Source organism: Jaculus jaculus, chromosome 1 (genome assembly GCF_020740685.1).
Source record: "Jaculus jaculus isolate mJacJac1 chromosome 1, mJacJac1.mat.Y.cur, whole genome shotgun sequence".
In the NCBI taxonomy this organism is placed as follows: Eukaryota; Metazoa; Chordata; class Mammalia; order Rodentia; family Dipodidae; genus Jaculus; species Jaculus jaculus.
In genome coordinates, this window is record NC_059102.1 from 186455432 (window position 1) to 186472346 (window position 16915).

Consider the following 16915-nt stretch of genomic DNA (forward strand, 5'->3'; position numbering starts at 1 on the left):
ACTACCCTTGGAAAACATTATTCAAAACATCATCCAGGCAGTGCATAGACTTAAAAAAGAAAGCAAAGTAAACCAGACAAAGGCCTAAGAGTTAAGAAGAAAGGAACCCCAAGGTGGAAGGGATTAAGATAATAGAGGTTATACCATGAACAAAAAAAGACTAAAGGTATTGTGAGACCAGAAGTACAGAGCAAGAATAGTAGTTATGATCAAAAAGAGGATTCTAAAGTTCAAAATCTGAAGAAAAACATCTTCTAAATGACAAAAGAAATTAAGATGTCTCTGAGTGGCTCATTCAAGGGGAAGTTAGGGTTACAAGAGTAGGGGAAGCTGTCAAGGAATCATGTTAGAAGAAACACCAGTGTGGATGGTGGCCAACGATGATGGCAGAAGCCCAAATGCTAAATAGTAAAGTCATTCAGAAAAGTGAGGAAATGGCCAAGGTTGTTGGTGACAGCAGGGAAGGAGTGATTATGGGTGGAGGGCTTGGGCTTCAAAAGAGAAGCAGATGATGAGTGATGATGGCAAGTCAATGTAGGAGTAGCTTAGGAAGCAGCGAGCAGGCAGAAATCTGCCCAGGGGAAGATCATAGGGGGCTAGTAACATCACTGAGGAAAACCAGGTTTTAACTGAAAGCAGCATTTTCAAGGAAAAAGCTTGAGAGAGCGCAGACACTGGTTAGAAAGAGTCATGAGGTTCCAAAAGCAAGGAGAAAGATCTAGAAAAAGTCTCTAGGGGATGATGAAGTAGGAGGAGTAGGTGGAAGAGAGTCAAAGGGAAGAGGTTGATACCTGGGAGGTAGGCAGAGGACCACTGGCTCACCTGTCACAAAGAACGTCTATTTCTAGTGGGAGCAGAATGCCGGTAGAGTCCTGTCCTTTGTAATTTCTGGGGGGCTTTTTTTAGTCCCCTATGTATTTCAGTTACATGTCAGCACCATGATACATTTTGCAAATACCAACCTCCTCTATCTGAGGGAGAGCCTGAGTGGAGTTTTTATTGAACAAACCTATTTCCTATATTTGGATATCTTTTTTATTTTTTAATTTTTATTTATTTATTTGAGAGCGACAGACAGAGAGAAAGAGGCAGAGAGAGAGAATGGTCATGCCAGGGCCTTCAGCCTCTGTAAAGGAACTCCAGATACTTGCACCCCCTTGTGCATCTGGCTAATGTGGGTCCTGGGGAATCAAGCCTCGAACTGGGGTCTTTAGGCTTCACAGGCAAGCGCATAACCACTAAGCCATCTCTCCAGCCCTTTGATATTGTTTAAATGACTGTTCTTAATTAATGACTCCCTAATTCATATTTATTGAATTTCACTTCATGTCTACAACTTTTGCTACTTGGGAATTTATTTCTGTCTACTGCAGACTGAACTATATTTGACTGCCAATTTTTTCACCATTGATGTATTCTTTTATGTGAATGTGTAAGTTTTTCATTCAAACTAATATATCACCTGATGGTGAGAACGTTAGTAATGGGAAGGTTTATTTTAGTTGGTTTCTATTACATGTGTAAAAGCAGACAGTTCATTTTCTCAACAAATCCAAGAATGGCTGCTTCCTTACTTGACTGAAGTTATGATTATACAGACCTTGGGATAACACTGGACTCACTATAGCATCTTTTTTTAAACCTTTTCCATATGTGGCAGGGTATTAGATACTCGTTGGTTTGATTTTAAGAATACTGCATGTATTTAACTAATTTGATGAAATATACAGATTTTCATAAAACAAGCTGACTGACCAGATCACATTAAAATTTGAGCACACATTGGCTTCATTGTCCAAAAGGATACAATAAATTATTTGCCATCAGACTTTGCTAGTAGAGTATGCCAAGTTCATGCCTTCCAACATCAGGATATGGGGGTTCTCTGGCAAGATAAGATTTGTTCCTCTTTATCAAGGTTATGGTCAGGATGCACATGGATTATAAGAGTTTTTGAGAGTGCTGAGAGGAAACAACGTTGTAATGGCACTTTGACTTCACTCTGGTGTCTGCATTCCCACTGTTTCCCTAAAACCCAGGATCCTACCCTACTTCAACTCTGATACACTGACGTATATCTTTGTTGAGTGCTCTGCTCTGTCTCACACTGTTCTTCTGTTCTTCTTTGTTATATGAATGTGGTGATTATATGTGTGTGTGTGTGTGTGTGTGTGTATAGATATATACATATATACACACATATATATACTATTGTTATGTAAATGTGATATATATATATATATGCTATTTTCCATAATCCATACCATTTGAAGGCCTCTAGCTGAGACCCTCCTGGTAAGAAGCTGGTGGGACAATAGAGTTGCTATCACCTTATCCAGATTGTTTCCTTCATCCTCTGTCAGAGTTGGTGCAGCAATGTGGGATTCTTTTTGCTCACAGGAGTTTATAAATAGGTCAGATATGGGTAATTATATGCCTCAGCTACAATTTGAAACATGCTGCTTTCTTGGTAATTGCCATTAAATGTGAAAGTTGTGAAAGATTTTTGGAAAGCTCACAAATATTTTCTTGCCCTTTTTTCTGTCTTTGTTGAAATAGTTCATATGCCATCTGGTTTCAGAAATGTACCATTGTAGCCAATAATATCTGTAGCAAATACATATATGCATAGAGCTGTAAAAGGTGGCTTGAATATGAGGCAGTAAAAAAATACAAATGCCTTTGTTTCTGTGAAGTTTCTAAACTAGAGTTTGTAGCTTAGACTTCCAAACACCTTCAGCCTTGAGGGTAAATTTTTTTTAATGTTTTTGTTTATTTTTTTTTATTTATTTGAGAGTGACCGACAGAGGGAAAGATGCAGATAGAGAGAAAGAAAGGGAATGGGTGCACCAGGGCCTCTAGCCACTGCAAATAAACTCCAGACGCATGTGCCCCCTTGTGCATCTGGCCAACGTGGGTCCTGGAGAATCGAGCCTCGAACCGGGGTCCTTAGGCTTCACAGGCAAGCACTTAACTGCTAAGCCATCTCTCCAGCCCCGAGGGTAAATTTTTGTTATGACTATTTTTCCACGTCTGGCCCTTTCCTTTCCATTATAGCTATCACCTTCCTCCAACATCATGCCCTTAAATGAGAAATATCCACATTTATTTTTATTCTTTTATAAAGAAATTTTGGATTTAAAAAGAGGATTTTTCATGATGATACCTTCAAAAATAAGAACAAGAGTTTTACTGCATATTTATTTTAATTATTCTATTTTAAAAAGCAATATTTGGGATTGGGGAGATGGCTCAGCAGTTAAATGTGACTCCTTGCAAGGCCTATGTTGCTTGGTTCAATTGCTCATAACCCATATAAAAACAGACAAAAAAAGTGGCACATGCATCCGGCATTTGTAGTGCAAGCCCTGATATACCTACACACACACACACACACACACACACACACACACACACATTCACACAAGAATAAATATTTTTAAAGCAGGATTATATTTGGTTATTAGAGGGTTAGCTGGGAGGGAACAGTGGCTGATGCCTGAAATCCCAGTACTTGAAGAGGATGAGGCAGAAGCCTTGCCAGGAGTTCTGGGCCAGCTTGATTATATAGTGGTTTTCAGGCCCATTTGGGCTATAGAGGAAAACTCTAACTCAAAAATAAAAATAAAATAAATAAATAAAACTTTCTGATAATAAGCAGCTGCTTTACTGGGAAGTACTCTTTCACCATACATTATTATAGCCTTCTAACATGGTCACCGAGTCTTGAAGTTCTCGTAACTGAGGCGTTGATTTATGTTGAAGACCATTGCCCCCTCTTTCGTCATGGCAGAGTTGAGGAAAGCTTTGAATTTTCTCAGCTTGTGTCACCAAAAGCTGCTTTTTAAGATGAAGCTCCATCTTACACTTTAGTGGTAGTAATATGTGATCTCAGTACATTCAGATTGCATTCCAACAAAAATTGGAAGTGAAAGGGAATAAAGTACTTATTTCAGATTATTGTCTTAGTTCCTTGTCCTTCTGATGAGACTGGTAGAGAGTGCTCTCTGGATTCTGCTCTAGGGTTTTGTCTACCACTGCATCATGAGCTGCTGCATGGAATCTTCTGTCTTCTCGTACTACACTGGCTTAAACTAGGGAAATACAGGTCTGCAAATAAACAGACTTCCACCTGGATCCAGCTCAGTCTCACCATATAGAATTGAATTTGGAAAGACTGAGGGGTTATGAAATGTCCATGCCAAGCTAAGAAGACCCAAAGGTACCTGACACACTGGAGTATTCTAAGGAAGCCATCCTGCAAGGCTGGGGTGAAGTATGGGGTTGAGTGTGAGGTTTCAGTGACTTACATGCCATTTTCTTGAGTTGGAACTCTGAAAAGCTATCAAAAGTTACCACAACTTTGTGGATGTCTGAGGTGGATAAAGTTTTAAATTCATCTCTTTCTCCCAGGTCCCTGTCAGTCTAAGTTGCATATTCCACATGTTGGCTAATGTCAGAGTACCATGACCAAAAAGCCCTTGCTAGCCGCATCCTGAGAAGTTAGGAGTAAACAGACAGAAATCCTGAATTAGTGCAATCAATTTCCCTCTTACCATCAAATTCACCATAATCTGTCTTCATGCAAGACTCACAAACATCAACATGTCTTATTCTAGGTGAATGCAATGTTTTTATTTCTGAGCTTCCTTGCACTCAGCAAGGGATAGAAAACTCACCATGCACAGTTCATAGGCCAGGTGCCTCCACCTTGCACTGGGCACTCTTTCTGCCAAGAGCAAGTGCTAAGTTTCTGATAAGCAATCATTGCATCATTCAGTTACAGCCGAGTATGTAGCCATTGCTGATGCTTTCCCGCCAGACCCTCATTGATGCTACTTATGAACATTTGTCACACTGATATGATAGAGAAGAGAATAATTTATATCACAAAAATATGACATTGGGCCAGGCTTGGTGGCACACGCCTTTAATCACAGCACTTGGGAGCATGATGAGGTCAAGGCCAGCCTGAGGCTACATAGTGAATTCCAGGTCAGCCTAGGATAGAGTGAGACCCTGCCATGAAAATACTAAACTCAACAAAACTAAACTAAAATAAAATAGAGTAAAATAAAATAAACTAACAATGGAAAGTAGGGATGTAGCTCAATTGGTAGAGGGCTTGCCTGACGTGCATGAAGCCCTGGGTTCAATCCCTAGCTTCTCATAAACTGGGCACAGTGGCACATACCTGTAATCCTAGCACTCAGGAGGTAGAGGCAGGAAGAGCAGAAGTTCAGGATTATCCTCTGCAAGTTCAAGGACAGCCTGGGCTACATGAGAGTATATCATACACACACAAAAAAACTGTTAATGTTTGCTGAAATGTTTTGATAATGTGTGAAAATGTTATCAGTCTTTATTTTTCTAGTCTTGGTTATGACTATTTTTTTCCACAATAAACTATTACATGCATGTGTCAGACCTCTTGGGACCACAGTATAGCTAGTGGGTGTGCTTGAAAACATTGTTTTTCTTAGGAGTTTCCCTGCTCCAAAAGCAGTGTCCCTTTGTGGTGGTTTGATTCAGGGGTCCCCCATAAACTTAGGTGTTCTGAATGCTAGGTTCCCAGCTGATGGAGATTTGGGAATTAATGCCTCCTGGAGGGAGTGTATTGTTGGGGGCCGGCTTATGGGTATTAAAGCCAGTTTCCCCTTGCCAGTGTTTGGCACACCCTTCTGTTGCTGTGGTCCATCTTATGTTTGCCAGGGGGTGATGTCCACCCTCTGGTCATGCCATCGTTTTCCCCTGCCATCATGAAGCTTCCCCTCAAGCCTGTGAGCCAAAATAAACCTCTTTTTCCCAGAAGCTACTCTTGGTTGGGTGATTTCTACCAGCAATGCAAACCGGAGTGCAACACCCTTGAATGCAGGAAGCTTTCTTCCTGGGGTTGCCCTGCATCTCCCTCTAGACAAGCTGCTCTCCGAGCTTAATCCAAGCCATCTCCACAGGCTTCCCTCAACACTGTTGTGGGAGTACATCCTGCCTTTTTCCTCTCCTGATTTCCAAATGTCACTTCATTATTACATGTTAGTCTCTAATTTGCCAGAAGCATGTCTTACAGTGGCTTCCAGAGAAAAACTGCAAAGCACACTAAGTGTCCTTACCCTGCTCATCTGAAAAATGTCTCCATTCTATCCTCACTCTGAATTCAAAGTTTGTCTGGGTTGAGAATTACAGGTTTTTCCTGAGGATTCTGAAGGAATTACCTCAGATTCTAGTGTTATTGTAGCACAGTTTAATGACAGTCTGGGTTTTGACCCTTTGCACATGTCTTATTTTTTTTCTTATTTTCTTATTTCTTATTTTCTTGTTTTTTATAGACTTTTCTCATTTTCTTTTTACTTGTTTCTGTACTAGGGATTGAACCTAGGGCCTCACACATGCTAAGCAAGCATTCAACCACTGAATTCTATCCCTACCCTTCTTTCTATGTTTTATGAAAGACTCTCACGAAGTTGCAGAGGCCGACCTTGAACTCACACTACAGCCCAGGCAGGCCTTGAACTTGCTGTCCTCCTTCACAGTCTGCCTGTGTCACCAGGCTCAGCTACACTCTTTAATCTCAGAAATTTCATAATTAAATGTAATATTTTATGTATGATCAATATATTTAAATGCCCTTTTAGTCTGGAAACTCTCATGTGTACATTGCAGGGAAATTTCCAAAAACTTTAAATTTTTTATTGTTATCTCTATTTGAAACTTGGAATATTGTAATGTTAACATTCTTAAAAGCATATCTTTTATGTTTTGTTGTGCTGTTTTGAGTTTGTTTGCTTATTTTGGTGTACTTTCTGTACATCTGTTAATTTTTATCTTTCAAGCCTTCTGATCCTCTGTATCTTTGTCACTGGCATATAGAAAGGCTACTGATTTTTGTTCATTGATTTTGTATCCTGGTACTTTGCTATAGGAGTTAATCACCTTCAGGAGTTTTGGGATGGAGTCTCTCGGGTCTCTTACATATACAATCATGTCATCAATGAATAGAGCTACCTTAACTTCTTCCTTTCCAAATTGTATCCCTTTTATTTCCTTCTCCTGTCTTATTGCTTGAGCTAGGACTTCCAGTACTATATTGAAAAGCAGAGGTGAGAGTGGACATCCCTGTCTTGTTCCTGATCTCAATGGGAAATCCTCCAGTCTCTCTCCATTAAGTATTATTTGGGCCTTAGGAGCTTTGTATATTGCCTTTATTATGTTAAGATATGAACCAACAATGCCAATTCTCTCCAATGTTTTGATCATGAAGTGATATTGTATCTTGTCAAAGGCCTTTTCTGCATCTATTGAAATGATCATGTGGTTTTTGTGTTGAACCTTGTTTATGTGCTGTATTACATTGACAGTGATCCTGGTTATTTCTGTTCATTTTGTTATTTATTTATTTATTGTGTTTTTTAAAAGTATTTTTATGTATCTTTAAAGAGAGGGAGAGAGAACGGGTTCACCAGGACCTCTAGCCACTGTAAACAAATTTCAGACTCATATACCACTTTATATATCTGGCCTTACATGGGTACTGGGGAATCAAACTTGCATTGTTAGGCATTGAAGGCAAGTGCCCTAACCACTGAGAAATCTCTCCAGCCCTCTTTTTTGTTTTCTTGAGGTAGGGTCTCACTCTAACTCAGGATGACCTGGAATTCACTATGTAGTCTCTCCGACCTCTGCCTGCCAAATGCTGGGAGTAAAGGTGTATGCCACAGCGCCCGGCCCTCTGTTCATAGTTTTAATTCCCAAGGCTTCTTCCTCATTCTCTACACTTGTATACACTAGGGCCCTGTCCCTTTATCTCATTACAGATGAGGAGGCCAGTTCTGATGGTCAAGGTCATTTTGCTTTGGTCCTCCTTTCTCTCTTTTTTTGCTGTATCTGTATTCCTTAACATTCCTTTTTCTACATGTTTATTTGGACTAAATGTCATCTTCAAAGCTTTGTATAAGTATTTCATGACCTTTGGCACTGAAATCTTGGCTGGAAACTATCTGCTGAGTTGGGATTTGTACACTGGCAGCCTGCACCCTAAGATAGGCATGGACTTCAAATGCCAAATGCGGGGAGTGAGGGGCAGAACCAGCAGCACTTGGAGGCCTGTTAAGGGAAAGAGGTGCCTTGCAGCTTTTAGCACGCATGCAAACTCGTACAATTCTTTCTTTTATACCTCACATAATACTTTCAACCCTCTCCTCTTTTCCTTTACTCTGCTGTGCCGTGTGTGTGTTGGTCTGAAGTTGTTTTGGCTCCCCATTCCCAAAAAGTGAGTTCCTGTGTCCTGGAGGGGCAGAGGAGGAATGGCTTACTAACTGCAAGGAACGAGGAATGGAGTGGAGCTGGCTCTCCTCCAAACTTGTAACCAGCGCTCTTGGCTGGTGCCTCATCCCTCTTCTCCACCTTGGGAAGAGCCCTGTGATCAAGGTTCCTGTTGTTCAAGTGACTGCCCTTGTCTGCCTCACCTCTGAACACACTTGGGTTTCCTCTTTACTCTCCTGCTGAGTGACAGCTCCTGTATTCACATGAATTGCCAGTGAGCATACAGTCTCTCATTCCTTTGCTCTCATTTTTATGGGGAGAGAGATTAGCAAGAAAGTAACAAAAATAAGCACATCCCATTTAAGCTACCATGTTTATGTAGATGTCAACATATGACTTCAGAGCTTGTTTTTAAATTAGATTCTTTCCAGCCAAAGATAGTGCAGGACAGAGATGGAATCTCCACCATCTCCAAGGAGGTGACCTTGGGCCAGCTACTTACTGCTGCTAGACACAGTTTCTTTGTCAGTCAAAGGGAGTGGTGACAGAACCTGCTTCACGGGATTGTGGTCACACGAAATACCACACAAACGCAGCACACGGCACAGAGACGGACATTATTTTTGTTATTGTTAAGAGGATGTTAACAATGAATTCTTTGTTACTTGAGTATATATCAAATTTCTGAGCAGGCAACTTATAAAGATTGCAAAAAGAAACAAAGAAAAAAAAAACACCAGTGGGTTCTCACTGGGACTCATTTTTCTACCACTACATTAAAATAGTTAAGAAAAAAAATATGAAAAACAAAATCACTGACCACTTAGGAGAATTTCTTGTTTCTTTTTCAAACCACCCTAAAGTTCCTGGAAATTAACTTTATCAAGTGAAATGTTGGAAGTGGAAGCCATGCTGGTGTCAGAGTACAGATGATGAGCTGTGGAGGTTGATAGCATATTCTCTTGTACACATTGAGGTATGGAGTCATGCAGAAAACAGTTAACAGAACAGACGACCAGATAGGGCATGAGTAAGGCCTGTTCCACACTGATGGCTAAAGGCTGATAACTAGTACTTGTCATGCTTCCTGCTTGAAAACGCCAGGCATCTCTAAACATTTTTTAATATTTTATTTATTTATTTATTTACTTACTTGTGAGAAAGAGAGACAGAGGCGGAAAAGGAGAGAATGGGCATACCAGGGCCTCCAGCCACTGCAAACGAACTCCAGATGCATACACCCCCTTGGGCATCTGGCTTACATGGGTCCTGGGGAATCTAACCGGGATCCTTTAGCTTTGCAAGCAAGTGCCTTAACCACTAATCCATCTTTCCAGCCCCGATCTCTAAACATGTTAACAAACAACTAAGATCGCATTAGGGAGATACTTCTTTTTTGTTGTTGTTTTTGTTTTGGTTTGGTTTTCGAGGAAGGGTCTCAGAATTCACTATGTAGTCTCAGAGCGGCCTTGAACTCAGGACCATCCTACTCCCTCGGCCTCCCGAGTGCTGGAATTAAAGGTGTGCACCACCACGCCTGGCTGGGAGACACTTGCTAATGTGCTACCTCTCATCCTGTTCATCCAAAGAACTGACCAAGGGGCAATACACCTGGTGAAGCCACTCACGTTGGTGGCATCAGGAAAATCCCTCTCTCACAATATCATGCAGACAAATAAATTGGATTTTTCTTGTGATTACTTTGAAGTTATTTTCCCTTATCACCCACCTGTAATTAACAGGTAATTGATCTATCTAGATTCAGTTCTAAATAACTTTCACATTTTTTGGAATATCATTAGTACTTGAGGCATTTTAAACATTTGTAAAATTGCCTTATTTCAGGAATCATTTCCTCTTGGGTAATGTATTAAAGAATTTTCCCTTCAGTACACACTTACTTTATAAAACCCACTTGATTTTTACTTTAGTTAAGAGATTTTATTTATCTTCTCTTTTTTACTGATAATTTTATACACACATATATATAATATTTTTATCCTAATCCCCTTCCGTTACCTTATCTTGTTCCCCCTCCCCCATGCCCCTTCCACTGAGCCCCTTTAAAACTTGTCCAGCTTCTACTTTGTTGTCTTTCTTTTTTCTTTTGCCCTCCTCCACCATACGTGATGGAATGCTGATGAGCCCAGTATTGTGCAGGCCTTATGCAAGTAATGATAGCCCATATGAGGTCATGAATATAACTGTCAGTTCATGGTGATGAACCACTCTTCCAAAGAATTCCTCCCAATCCTCTGGTTCTTCCATTCTTTCTGCAGCGAACCTTAGAAGGGGTGACATAGATGTCGCACTTAGAGCTGAGCACTTAATAGGCAATGGATATGTTGTGTGCCCATCAAATTGCCCTCCCTCCCTCTCTGTCCCTCAAATAAATAAATATTTACTTATTATTGTCATTGGTTTTTAAAGATAGGGTCTCACTCTAATTCAGGCTGACCTGTAATTCACTATGTAGTCTCAGGGTAGCCTCGAAATTACAGAGATCCACCTACCTCTGCCTCCCAAGTACTGGGGTTAAAGACATGTGCCACCACACCCGGCCAAAAGAATAGAAATAAAAATGTTCCAGGAAATAGAAAGTTTAGAAAAGCACACGGGATAAGACAGGTTGGTCCAGAGATAGTCCCTGAGGGAAGGAATAACCCATAGCTGAGTGGTATAAGCTCCTTGAAGAAGGGTGGCCCACTTTCTTACATTATTCCATCTCTGCCTTCAGTCCTTACTAGCCTTTACTATAAATAAGTTTGTATAGATGTTTCTAAAATACCAGCTTCAAAATAAAGGAGCTTTCAAGCAAACTAACCATGTTAGGAAACAAAAGCTAACATTATTCTGTTACGCACCAGATAGAAAAGAAAAAGCTGAGAAGAGGAACGGGGGAAATGGAGGCAGGTTGATGTCATAGGGCAGTGAGGATGCAAAGGCTCTGCGCTGTCCATCCCTGTGCACACTAACGGAAACTTGTCTTGGAAGCTGAATCAAATGTTCTTGACATCAAAGATCAAACCTGTTATCCACTAACCAGCATTTGCAGTGTAATATTTAAGCGAGATGCCCTAAAACAATGACTGAGTGAGTTCCAAAGCCAAGTCAAAACAGCTATATATTTTGCTCTTTAACAGACAAACTGTCTGTCCCACGGCTAACAGCCCTCCAAACTCTGCTTCCTCCCTCCTCTGCGGGGTCCCGGCCCTCCCTCACTCCCTCCACTTCACAGAGCATATTCCTCTCACAATATTCCTTACACAGCGTGGCATGAAATCCACATATAACTATACACTTATACTCCTAAATACTTCATATCATCTCTGGGTGACTTACAACATTGAACCCAATGTAGAGCTGCATGAATAACAAGAAAAGTCTGGATATGTTTGGTACTCTCCAAAGTCCTTCATTGAGTACTGTCAATCTGTGGTTGGTTAAACTCGAGGATGACACTTCCAGAGGTGGGGGTCCATCTGTACCTAGTACCACTCTTCACTTACCTGTGGGAACAAAAGAAAGAGAGAGAAAGAAAGAAAGAGAAAGGCCTCACTCTTGCTCATGTTAATCACCTATGACAAGATACTTAGGACACATGGAATTATTGTGCCTACTCAGTCTCTCTTTCCTTCCTCTCTCCATTTCTATTATGTACTTGAGGCAGGCTGGGTTTGAATTTGTAGCCCAGATTGGTCCAAACCTTACAATCCTGCCTCATCCCCCTGAATACTGAGCTTATAGGTATATGTTAGCATGTCTGCTTCCAGTCATACATTAAGACCTCTTTTCTCTCGTTTTCAAACTTAGTTTCCTTTCACATCTTTCCCTGGATTACTATGGTTTTTGACTGCTTCTGCTAGTGTGCCTCTCTGCATACACAGTCCACAGTCATGTTGGCGAAAACTCCCTGCAGGACGTTTTTGAGGAGTAGGATTTGAGAGCAGCCTCACTTTTGCCCCCTGATAGTTACTACAAGTGTCTCTTCTGAAAAATTAGGAAGTAATTTTATCATTTTGACTTTCTGCTATGTCCCATGTTGGCAATTCGCTCTGTGAAAAGTGGAGCTACTGTTCCTCATGGATGGGCAGATGGCTGACATTCCATAGCTTAACCTAAACTCCACTTGAAGGAAACAGCAAAGACAGACCAAGAAACACACCTGATTTGGCATCCCTAGAACGAGCTCTAGAATAGAAAGTCTGCTCTGAGCATATCTTTAATTTGACTTGGCTCATTGCTTCATGTTTGCTTTGATTTTGCCTATCACAAAAGGGGCCTCATTTGTGAGCATCAAATGTTAGCATCGGTAATGAACAGAACTTAGTTCTGCAAGGTATGCATCCTTAGACAAGCATCATACACTGTATATTGTCAGCCTAGGCTGGTTCCAGGGGCTTAGACATGACATAATTGTAAAGTGGCTGCAACTGCTTCAACATCACGTCCCCACAATGACAGAGCAAAAAGGACAGGACAGAAACAATAAACTTTGTGAAGCTCTGTGTACTTTAAGCAGATATCTTCTTAAATGTCATCAGCCAGAACTGTTCTCAGGACACTTTTAGGTGCAGGAAAGGGTTTTGTGGAGCTGGGAAGGTGGCTCAGTCAGTTGTGGTGTTGCCAAGAAAGCATGAAGACGTGAGTTCAATTCCTAGCCCCCACATAAAAGCCAGGCTCAGAGCTGGAGAGATGACTTAACAGTTAAGGCACTTGCCTATGAAACCTAAAGACCCAGGTTCAATTCCCCGTTACCCGCATAAAGCCAGATACACAAAGTGAAGCATGCATCAAGAGTTCATTTGCAGTGGGTGAAGGTCCTGGCATCCCTGCCCCTCTTAAATAAATAAATAAAATATTTTTTTTAATTTATTTATTTGAGAGCGACAGACACAGAGAGAAAGACAGATAGAGGGAGAGAGAGGGAATGGGTGTGCCATGGCTTCCAGCCTCTGCAAACGAACTCCAGATGCATGCGCCCCCCCCCCCCGTGCATCTGGCTAATGTGGGACCTGGGGAACCGAGCCTCGAACCGGAGTCCTTAGGCTTCACAGGCAAGCGCTTAACCACTAAGCCATCTCTCCAGCCCAAAATAATTTTTTAAAGACAGGCTTAGCTGTGTCACCTGTAATCCCAGTACTGAGGAGGCAGAGACTGGGCATCCCTGGAGCTTGTTGACTAGCTAGTCCAGCTGAAACTGTGAGCTCCAATGAGAGACCCTGCCTCCAAAGATATGGCAGAGAGTGATTGAGGAAGACACCAACATTGATTTTTGTCCTCCACATGCACCTCCATACGTACATACCTGTGTGCCCATCCACACACACACGTGACTACACATGCACCCAAAAAATAGTAAAAATGAAGTGTAAATAAAGTGCAAGGCACAACAAAGAATCTTAATGTAACTATATTAAATGAAAAAGGGCCAAGTATGGTGGCTCACGCCTTTAATCCCAGCACTCAGGAAGCAGAAGTAGGAGGATAGCCATGAGTTCAAAGCCACCCTGAGACTATATAGTGAGTTAGAGGTCTGCCTGAGCTAAAGTGAGACCCTACCTCAAAAAAACAAAAAAAAAAAAAAGGAAATTGAAAAAGAAAAGGTTGAACAAATATCTGGCAAAGCAGAATGGAATCAGCGTGCCTGATGGCAACCAGTCATAACTCATTCCTGGGCTTGAGAAGGATCTTTGTTTCATTTTATCTGTAAAATCAGGGTTGAATTTGGGTGGAGCTGGGGTGCAGTGAGGGAGCTCACACCATGAAACATCTGCTGCAACATGCTCCCAACGTTTTCCAACACTGGCCCTTGAGCATGCACTCCAAATTCCATGTGACCTCAGTGCCAAAAATGTGCTGACAATTGTGATGAAGAGATAGGCAGAGACAAGAACACCAGTGGGAGAAATAGCCATGGGGCTGGTTACTAACACACACTGTGAACTACGCAGGCAGGAAGCAAGGAGCTTAATCCTTCTGGGACAACAGGGACAGGAGTGTGTGTGTGTGTGTGTGTGTGTGTGTGTGTGTGTGTGTAAAAGTGCATACGTCCAAAAGGCAACTTTCCATACCAACCTGTAACAAAATTGGAGTATGCAAAGTAGTGGTCCTCTGTGCTGGATAAAATCCTGTGCCACACCTGGAAAGTGAGTGCTTGTTGCCTTCTCTGTTAAACATCCAGACTTCTTCTGACTGCCACAGTGGACAGGCCTGGAGTCCAGGGCATGCGCCTCCAGAGAACTCAAAGGAATGGAAAGGAAGCTGATGGGCAAAATGCTCAGATCTCCAACACAGCTCACAGATTCGCCCTGTGACACTTAGTTGAAGCCAGATCTTTTTATTATTATATTAAAATTATAGGCAAGTGACAAAATTGTTGAGTACCAGGTGGAGAAGATATCTGTAGAGTGAGAAACTAGGGGAAACACATACCCAGACGAAGGCACGCTACAGGGCATTGTTGTCTGCGTTAGAAATGAGGTTTGGAAAGGGTTTTCTCAAGGGGCCATGTTTTCATATTATTTAGTGGATGACACAAACAGCAGGTGCCATTTTTTTTTCCCAAGACAGTATTTTTAATAAGGAACCTGGATGTAAAACAAAAATGCATCATTTTGCCTTCTGCCCTGAATTTCTTCTCTGTATTCCTTAGCAAAATGTGTTTTGTTGGGCTTGGGAGGTGCCTCCGCAGTTAAGTGTGCTTCCTGAGGAAGCAGGAGACCCTGAGGGGGGCCGGAGGTCACTAGAGCTCAGATCTCCTTGTCCCACAGAAACAGCTGGGCGTGGCCATGCACACCTGCAACCCCAGCCCGGGACTAGAGCAGAGACTCAAGAATCACGGGAGCCCCGCGAGTAAAGAGACAGGACAGTCTGCCCTAGCGACAGTACGCAGGTGTGCCTCCCCACGAGGGTGTGTGTGGAGCACATCACACGTACACACACTTCCATTTTTGTTTTAATTTGTGCTGTTTCCACTTTAAGGTGTAACAGCTGTGTCAGTCCCTTAGCAGGAACTCCTTTCACAGAATGGGTTTGGCAGTGTACTTCCTCCCCGGCTCTGTGCTGATCTCGCGTTAGGTGGGAATCAAGTGAAACCAAGTTAAAGAAAGCAGGGAAAACGCAGTTGCCAGAGTGCTTGCCTAGCTTACGGCCCTGGCTCCAGCCCCTGGCACTGCACAGCTGGGCCCCGGTGGCGCTCATCTGTCATCCCAGCACTCTGGAGCTGGAGGATCGGTAGTTTAAGATCCTTCTCAGCAACTACAAGGCCAGTCTGGGCTCTGTGAGACCCTCAGGAAAAGGAAACGATAGAAGAAAAAGAAATGAAAATAGAAGAGAAAAACAAAAAGAAAAGAGAAAAACTCAACCGAGACCCTAAACCCTCACACAGCACTGCTCCCTGGTCCTCGAATAATCACATTGCAGACACCGGGGGGCAGGATAACGTCCTGCCACGCTGTGGTCCTGGCATCAAGCTGGCAAAGCACGCACGACGCGGCGACCAGAGAGAGCAGCCCCGTGTGCCTCATCTGTTTCCCGACTCTTCCCGAGCTATGGAGTGTGCTGGAGTTGTACCCACCGTCAATTCCAGCCTCTCGTTTACAACCATGGCCCCTCTGTCCTGCCCCTCAGTGTTCACGGCCATTTCCTTCTACACTCTACATTGATTTGTGGTCAGAAACTGATTTGAAGAAAAGAAGCTCAAAACATAGTCAGGGTTTGGAATCAATTATCTTCAAGAGCCATTTTCGACAGCCCAGATCTTATTCTAAAACACACTCACATGCTTAAACTGAGTGTGGTGGCTCACACCTCTAATCCCAGCACTCAGAAAGCTATCGCAGGGGTGCCACAAACTCAGGGCCAGCCTGCGCTACACGATGTGTTCCAGACCAAGCTGGACTATAGTGTGAGACCCTTTTTCAAAAGCAATGTGAAATACAATAAAATAAACACAAATAAAACATTCCATTTGTTTCAGAGCCATCTTATTACAGGTCTACTTAGACTTCTTCCCATGTCCATTGACGTTAAACTTGAAGCATTTATTTACATCATCTCTTCCTTGATTCAACAGAGACGATTGTTTGTTTCAAACATTCTTGATTAGGAGGTTGCAAGGGGCCTGTGTAAACAAACAGCGTGATAATTCATTGCTTCCTCTTAGGTTCCATGTCAGTGCCACAAAGAACCTGGAAAACAAAAAAGTAGCGCCGCCCACTTAGAGACAGCTATGTAAAAAGTATTTGTTCTTATAAATTGTGTAATGTTATGTGGGATATATGCCAATGATTGCTGGATGAATTCAAACACTGGGAGACATCTGAACAGATGTTGTAAGAGATAAAAGAAGAAAGATAAGGATATGAACCTCTCTGCTTCCCCTCTGGTCACTTTTTGAGTTCTACATTTTCCTTGTACCCATGTACTTTTGCAGAAAGAAAACCTTCTTAATCTCTTCTTTCTGATCTAAAATGTTGATGCTTTAGAATGTAAATGTCTGAAATGTGTGTGTAACATTCCCTAAATGTTTTTTTTTTAAATAGATTAAAATTTTAACCATGGATGCTTAGTGAAATATGACTTGCATCTCAAAATACTGCTGTGATAATTGTTTTCTGACATGATTTGAGAGCAGTTAGTTTTCTTAGTCAAG

The 16915-nt window shown here is 41.9% G+C and overlaps 1 protein-coding gene across 1 annotated transcript in view; it reads left to right on the plus strand.

Annotated features, from left to right (window-relative positions):
* Palld (palladin, cytoskeletal associated protein) overlaps positions 1-16915 on the plus strand; it is a 413077-nt gene that overhangs the window by 216536 nt on the left and 179626 nt on the right. The gene's annotated exons all lie outside the window — the stretch shown is intronic.